We start from the raw sequence: 8,170 nt of genomic DNA, 5'->3' as shown, positions 1-8,170 counted from the left end.
TTCTCCAATACAATTTACAGCAATTCTGTTACTGGAGTTCCTCTTGGAGAAAGAACCATAAACTACTCAATGGGTCCAAATTGGATTGTACTGGCCAGTATGGAACCCCATGGGATTCACTTTCTTTTTCCATCAGAAGAACTGTTGGGCATCAAAGATCTTTCCAAACCTGACTACAGGGAGGTTGTGGTGTGTCAGCCTGGTTGTGTTCCAGTGTTCTGGCCTTCTCGGCTGACCAGTCTTGAAGTTGTCAGCAGCTGCATTATGTCTGGGCTTAAGGGGGCTGTTACTCTGACCTAGGAAAGAATTGGGTGGGTCTCCAGTTCCTGAGTGAATAAGGTTTATGGTGCAATGACTTAAGGGGCTTCCCTGGTGGTCAGATGGTAAAGAATCTGCCTGCAATGCAGGAGACCTGAGTTCAATCTGTGGGTAGGTAAGATCCCTTGGAGAAGGGAATGGCAACCCACTCCAGTATTCTTGCTTGGAGAATCCCATGGACAGAGGAGCCTGGTGGGCTGTAGTCCATGGGGTTGCAAAGGGTCGGATATGACGGAGCAACTAAGCACAGCAATGACTTAAGAAATAAAGTCATAAAACACAGGAGTGCAGCCCACAATGAAGATCTGTTTTCATTCTTTTCATTCCAGTGCTGGGCTCCACCATAGGAGCTTGACATTCAGCTCAAATATGAGTTTTCTTTCTTTTTATTTTTTTAAATTGAAATATGGTTGATTTATTGGGTTGGCCAAAAAGTTTATTTGGGTTTTTCATGCCATCTTACAGAACCGAACGCAAACTTTTTGGCCAGCCCCATACAATATCGTATTAGTTTCTGGTATATATCCATCAGCAAAGGCTCACAGCCCATTCTAACAGAAGGACCAAAGTGTTGCTTGACCTTTGGAGACATTTTTGGAAGTTGGTGGAGCTTTGAAAGCCAAGGTGAAGGCAAGCAACTCAAACGGAGCATTTCACATGGTTTTTGTCAGATAACTTGTCAGTCCATTTTTTTTCGAAGGCTGAGGGTGATATTACAATAAAGTGACACACGAGGGCGCCCTAGCTAGCACACAGTTAGGTAGGGATGTGACAGAAACATTAAAAATAACTGTTGCAGCCCATTGTCTTAGACAGAAGAAAATTCTAGCCGGGTCAGCCTGGCTTGCATTACAAATAATAGAATTTAGTGCTACTTGCAATTTATTTTTCAAGCATTCATGGAAGCTTGGCTATCCAAATGACCTCTTAATAGGGGAAGATTATCTCTAAAATGGTGACGAGGCATAAACACAAGAGCCACAGGATTCCATTCATTTGTTTATTTCATGTAAACATATTGGAAACCTACTCTGTGCCCAGATCTTAGGAATGAGATGCTGCTGGAGACAGGATGTAGTCCTCAGGGAGCTTGTGGTCATTTCCGAGTGTGTACTCATGTGTGTACACTCATCCACGCAGTGGCAGTAAATATCCTCCCACACTTTGGTCTCAGCCCTCTCCTTCCCCCTGCCAGGGGAATACCCTGCAGAAGGGCTCTCACTGCAGCCACCATCCCAGCACGTGGTTTCAGTTCTGGCTTTCAATAGCATATATGATTGTAAATGAGAACAAATGACATCGTTGGTCAGGGATCATCTTGAATCTTCCTGCTGTTGTTCAGGCGCTAAGTCGTGTCCGACTCTTTGTGACCCCTTGGACTGCAGCATGCCATGCTTCCCTGTCCTCCACTATCTCCCGGAATTTGCTCAAAGTCTGCTGAGTCGGTGATGCCATCCAACTATCTTGTCCTCTGTCGTTCCCCCTCTCCTCCTGTCTTCAATCTTTCCCAGCATCAGGGTCTTTTCCAATGAGTCAGTTCTTCACATCAGGTGGCCAAAGTATTGTTAGCTTCAGCATCAATCCTTCCATTGAATATTCAGGGTTGATTTCCTTTAGAATTGGCTAGTTTGATCTCCTTGCTGTCCAAGGGACTTTCAAGAAAAATCCTGCTCGGACTTCAGTATTTAAACTTTTATTGGCAATAGATTAAGTGCTACATCTCACAACTGATGGATCAAAACCCCGTGTCATACTCTGAACTGATTGTTCTAATGTGTGATGGCTTTAGAGTGACCAATTTTAGGTTCTGTCCAAAACACATAAAACCAATGATTGGATTCATCAAATCCTTAGTTCTTATCCTTTACATCAAGGCTAAAAATTAAGTTAGAACACTTGATGCATCTGTCAATAGGTTTTCCTTCTGAAGTTGCCTGACTTTGGCTTTCTATCAGGTCTGAGAAATTTTACTGTTTTCTGTGAGATCCAAGATGCTCTTACTTACTCAGTTCATATCTACTTTCACTGAGCACTTATTGTGTGCACTTGTGAGATGAAAAGGCAATGGTCCCTCTTCCCTGGAAACATACAGAGGAGTGGAGATGGAGTACTCAAGGATAATAATGACACTGAAGAAAGCAGAAGGTCTAAATGAAGTATAGTGAGGATTAAGCACCTAACAGGCCAGGGTCAAGGACATGAGAATGAATAAGATACAGCACCTGGTTCAGTGATGCAAACCATCACTTACCGAGGGCTTATACTGGCCTGGGCACTTTTTTAAACACTTTCACGTGCATTTTCCATTTCAGTTCTTACAACAACCATATGAGGCATTATTATTTTATAGTTAAGGAGGCAGGTTTAGAGAGGATAAAGTCACATCTCAAGCTCAAGTGTGTTCACCACACTAAAGCCATGTTCTTAATAACTACACTAGAGTGTATCACACTGCCTGGGATCTAGTAGGGAAGGGTTTGCAAAAGGACAAAATTAGCATAAACCAAAGCAAAATATATGGGATACGAGAAAAATAGAAGCTGTGTTCAGAGAGAGTTGCGTGTGTGTGTGCTAAGTCATTTCAGTCATGTCCAACTCTTTGTGACCCTATGGACTATAGCCCACCAGGCTTCTCTGTCCATGGAATTCTCCAGGCAAGAATACTGGAGTGGGTTGCCATGCCCTCCTCCAGGGGATCTTCCTGACCCAGGGATCGAACCCACATCTCCTGCCGCTCCTGCGTTGCAGGTGGATTCTTTACCACTCTGATGGGAAGTCGCTCAGAGAAAGCTACTTGTTAGCAAATCTAACATATGCTGCAAAGTAAAGTTAGATTGCTTGATGCATTGTAAGGGTTCAGCAGGTCCTTTCTGATATCTGTGGGATTGCATTCAAAGAAACTCCTAGAGCCCCAGCTGTGACGATGGATACCTCATTTCCTTCCCCACATTTAACCTATCATCACTTTCCTGAAACTTGGGGTCCCCTGTTAAAATGGAACTTGATTTAGCCATAAGCCAACTTGTTCTACCCTGGTGCCCATAAGTGCTATAAGGAGTGCTAATGGCTGAGTCCAGGCATGGGTGCCATCTTTTCCCATCAACTTGATGGAACAGACAGGTTTGATGAAGTGGTCTGGGCTCAGTCGCTCCTGTTGTGTGCTTTAGAGACCCCACTGGCTTTCACCAGCATGCCAGGTTTCACAGTTACGACCGACCTGAAGAGTACAGCAACTCTGGCCAGACGTCTCACCCCTGAGGGAATTCCAGAGATCCATCGTATTTCCCAGGATCCTTTGCACTACAGCATGGCATCAGCTTCAGCCATTCAGAGAATCAGCGAACTGGAGATAATAATTGCCATCGACCCCGGTAACAAACCAGTCACACCTGCAGACATAGAGAACAGACTTGTGGATACAGACAGGGAAGGAGACGGTGGGACAAAATTGAGAGAGTAGCATTGAAACACATATATTACCATATGTAAAATTAGATAGCCAGTGGAAATTTGCTGTAGGACACAGGGAGCTCAAATCCGGTGCTCTGTGACAACTTAGGTGAGTGGGATGCGGTGGGAGGTGGGAGGGAGGTTCAAGAGGGAGGGGACATATGTATACCTATGGCTGATTCATGTTGTATGGGAGAAACCAGCATAATATTGTAAAGCAATTATCCTCCAATTAAAAGTAAATAAATTTATATTGAAAAAAAAACAGAAACCAAGCAGTCATACCTCAAAGACCTAGAGAAATTCATCAATGGTGTAATGTTCAGGGGGAAAAGCAGCATGCAAACTCTATCTACAGTAGGATTTTTTAATGCTAATATTATGTATGGATCCTGAAAAGAGGTAAATGCACCAATATTCTAATGGTGGTTATTGTGATTGTGGATGATTTTGGATCTGGATATTGTGATATGGATGTCTTTTGTTTTCTTCTAATGTTTTTCTCCCAAATTTTCAACACTAAACATATAAGAGAGTTTGAGAGGTGGGCACATTCCCATCCATAACTAAACTGGAGTTGAACAGGAAGGATAAGGGGAGAAATGTTTCCTAAATAGTCTACTGCCACTGTTTACCCAATGTCATCAGTTACATAATAATGTCCCTAATCTTCTCTTTTGTGTCTTTGTCCAGGGTTGGTGTAGACCAGATTTTGAGTACCAAGCAGCTGAGAGGGCTGGAGGGTTGGGTTTCTTTTCCTTGGGGGATCCCAGTGGGGCGGGACCCTGCAGAGACAGCATCACAACAGTTTGCAGCCAACATGTATATTGTTTATGGTGCCTCGGAGGACAGTCCTTCAAAAACATCTGGCTTTCTAGACATGATATAGCATTGGTGGAGTCCAGTAGGGGTCTGCTGGTCGGAGTTAGGAGGAGGTTCACCGAGAGCTGGTTGAGGGGCTTTAAACTCCCAGCAGCATCCTCCTTTTAAGAGCTGAATTGCTAATCCCAGATGGCCAGCAGAGGGCGCCATTGTGCATAGAAAAATTCAATCTGTTTGCTGGCAAAGGCTCAGAAAAGAAATAAGGTGTGGACTTCACAGCCACTCCCCACCTGTTTGCTCATCAGTGTAACAGGAGTAGTGAAAATTATTCCTCCTTCTTGAGGTTGTAATAGTCAATAATAATAGGTATCATCTAATCAGTTTCACTCTAGCCCAGGCATATGCTTAAAATATTTACATGTTTCAACTTATTATACTGTCCCAGTGACTTGATGAGGCAGCTATTATTAACCTCCTTTAACAGATGAGAAAACTAAGGCATATAAGGCTAGGAAATTTACCCAAGTCCACGTACCTAGATGGTTGAGGCAGAACCTGAACCCACACCCACTGACTCCAAGGCCAATGATCAATAGGTATTGAATATTGCATATTAAAAAGCAAAGACATCCCTTTGCCAACAAAGGTCTGTCTAGTCAAAGCTATGGTTTTTCCAGTAGTCATGTACGACTGTGAGAGTTGGACCATAAAGAAAGCTGAGCGCCAAAGAATTGATGCTTTTGAACTGTGGTGTTGGAGAAGACTCTTGAGAGTCCCTTGGACAGCAAGGAGATCAAACCAGTCAATCCTAAAGGAAATCAGTCCCGAATATTCATTGGAAGCTCCAATACTTTGGCCACCTGATACAAAGAGCCGACTCATTGGAAAAGACCCTGATGCTGGGAAAGATTGAAAGCAAAAGGAAAAGAGAGTGGCAGAGGATGAGATGCTTTGACAGCATCACCGATTCAATGGACATGAGTTTGAGCAAACTGTGGGAGACAGTGAAGGACAGGGAAGCCTGGCATGCTACAGTTCATGGGATTGCAAAGAGTTGGACCCAACTTAGCGACTGAAGAACAACAACATTGGAATATAAGTCTAAATGCTGTGTCACAGTCTCGCCTGGGTAGTGAAAAGAACCCTTCTGACTCACACCTCATTTCCTCTTCTGTACCTTCTTGGGGGCTGTGGTTCCAGAAGTTCAAGTTCTTTGCACTTTGAATGTCTGGAGAAGGCACTGGGGACCTCCCTGCTGGCCCACCTGACACCTGTTTCCTGAGCAGATACGTGCTTGATGGTGGCGAGGGCCCTGTGGAGAGCAGAGGGGTGAAGCCAGCTGGGGAATTTGATCATCCGCGCCAGGCTCCCAGGACCCAGGCCGAGCCAACCATGGTGATGTTAGGGTGGCAGCCACTTAGAGAGACCGTGCCTGTGCTGGCTTGTGGAGCGGTCAGCCTGGGTGCCCTTCGCTGTTGACCAGCACTCACTCAGAATCCGACGGTGCAGGCCAGCCTTAAAAACGTCTCCTCGCTAGAGAACAGACTTGTGGACACAGTGGGGGAAAGAGAGGGTAGGACGGATTGAGAGAATAGCACTGAAACATGTTCATTACCATTTGTAAAATTAGACAGCCAGGGGACATTTGCTGTATGACGCAGGCAGCTCCAATCCTGTGCTCTGTGACAACCTAGAGGGGTGGGATGGGGTGGGAGGTGGGAGGGAGGTTCAAGAGCGAGGGGACATATGTATACCTCTGGCTGATTCATGTCGATATATGGCAGAAACCATCACACTATTGTAAAGCAATTACCCTCCAATTAAAAAGAAATAAAATTTAAATTTTAAAAAGTAAGACCAAAAAAAATAAGATGTCTGCTCTCTTCTCTGGGCCTGGAAGCAAAGTTGCCCCCCGGTTACAAGGAGTCTGCAGTAACAAAGCTTCCTGTGAAGTCACAGGGCATAGTTTTTTGCTTGTCCATTCGTTAGGTTGTTCATTCATTCATTCTGTAGAGAACACAGTTTCCTTTACATACAAAAGCACAGTAAATTTGGAATATGTGCCCAACAAAAATACACCTTTCAGGACTCGTGCATACAGCGAGGTGAATCCTCCTGGTTGCGTAGAAACAAGAGTACCTGACATAGTTGGCCTTCTGGGTGAAAACATTCAAAACATCTGCAACACTTGCTCTCTCACCAACATTCTCATCCAAGCTGACAGCCCTCCTGCTCAGTACAAGTGTCGTGAGGGAAGATGTAGTCCTAATTCTGCCATTGGCTCGCATTAAAAAAAAAAAAAGTAACTGGGAAGTAAATTCATTGCAGACCCAGTGCTCTAGCTGCTTAATACAAATGATCCAGGAGGTCGTCCACAGCAACCCCCTCAAGTGCTTCTGCAGACGGCGTGTCAAGTCTTGAGGGAGGCTCGGGGGAGAGGCAGATTAATGACTGTCCGGATGTGCCAATATTGACTTTTAAGGAACATCTTTAACCCTCAAGAACAACAGAGCCTCCTGATTCCCACTGTATTAAATCCGTAGATGTAAGATTGATGGCCGTGTACTGAACACTAGTTGCTCGGCATAATAATGGAGCCACTCAGTCATTTTTGAGAAGATGTTGGCTGGCATTTGAGGTGTCTGGAGAAGATGAAGAAGTCCCGGGTTGATCATCGTGATGTTTGTGTTAATAATAACATCATCATAGGTGGAGGCACTGCTTTCAAGCTGACAAGTTTCAAGTTCCCTATTCTCTCTATTGGCGCTCACCACATCCTATGAAATGGGTTATGTTCCCATTTTTTCCCCCTTAAAATGTTATATTCTTCTCCCCATTTATCAACAGTGGGGAGAAACATTAATCTGTGTTTATTGTAGAAATATCAGAACCATGAAAGAAACGAGGCAACAAAGATTACTAGGATCCCATCACAATTAATCATTATTAACATTATTATTTGTTAATAGTAACCATTAAATACCCATTATTTTATGTTTGTCCTTAAAATCTTTTTCTTCAGTCTTGATCCTGTAAGACCGAGAATGTATGTGTGTTGTGTGTTAGTCGCTCAGTCGTGTCTGACTCTTTGCAACCCCATGGAATGTGGAATGCAGCCCGCCAGGCTCCTCCGTCCAGGGGATTTCCCAGGCAAGAATACTGGAGTGGGTAGCCATTTCCTTCTCCAGGGGATCCTCCTGACCCAGGGATTGAACCCAGGTCTCCCGCATTGCAGGGAAATTCTTTACCATCTGAGCCACCAGGGAAGCACTATATGTATGTGTGTCTGCATATATATGTGTGTGTATATATATATACATATATGTATATATAGGAATCATTGTTGTTATTGTTTAGTCACTAAGTCATATCCAACTCTTTGTGACCCCATGGACTGTAGCTCACTAGGCTCCTCTGTCCATGGGATTTCCCAGGCAAGAACACTGGAGTGAGTTGCCATTTCCTTCTCCGATAGTGGAATCAAACTGTGATCCTATTTTAGAACTTGCTTCTATCCCTTTTAAATATATTTTAAACATCCTTCTATATCATTAAGTAGTCTCCACAACATCCTTCATAA

Source organism: Giraffa tippelskirchi, chromosome 12 (genome assembly GCF_054371585.1).
Source record: "Giraffa tippelskirchi isolate mGirTip1 chromosome 12, T2T-mGirTip1v1.2.pri, whole genome shotgun sequence".
NCBI lineage: Eukaryota > Metazoa > Chordata > Mammalia > Artiodactyla > Giraffidae > Giraffa > Giraffa tippelskirchi.
This window is presented reverse-complemented; position numbering follows the sequence as displayed.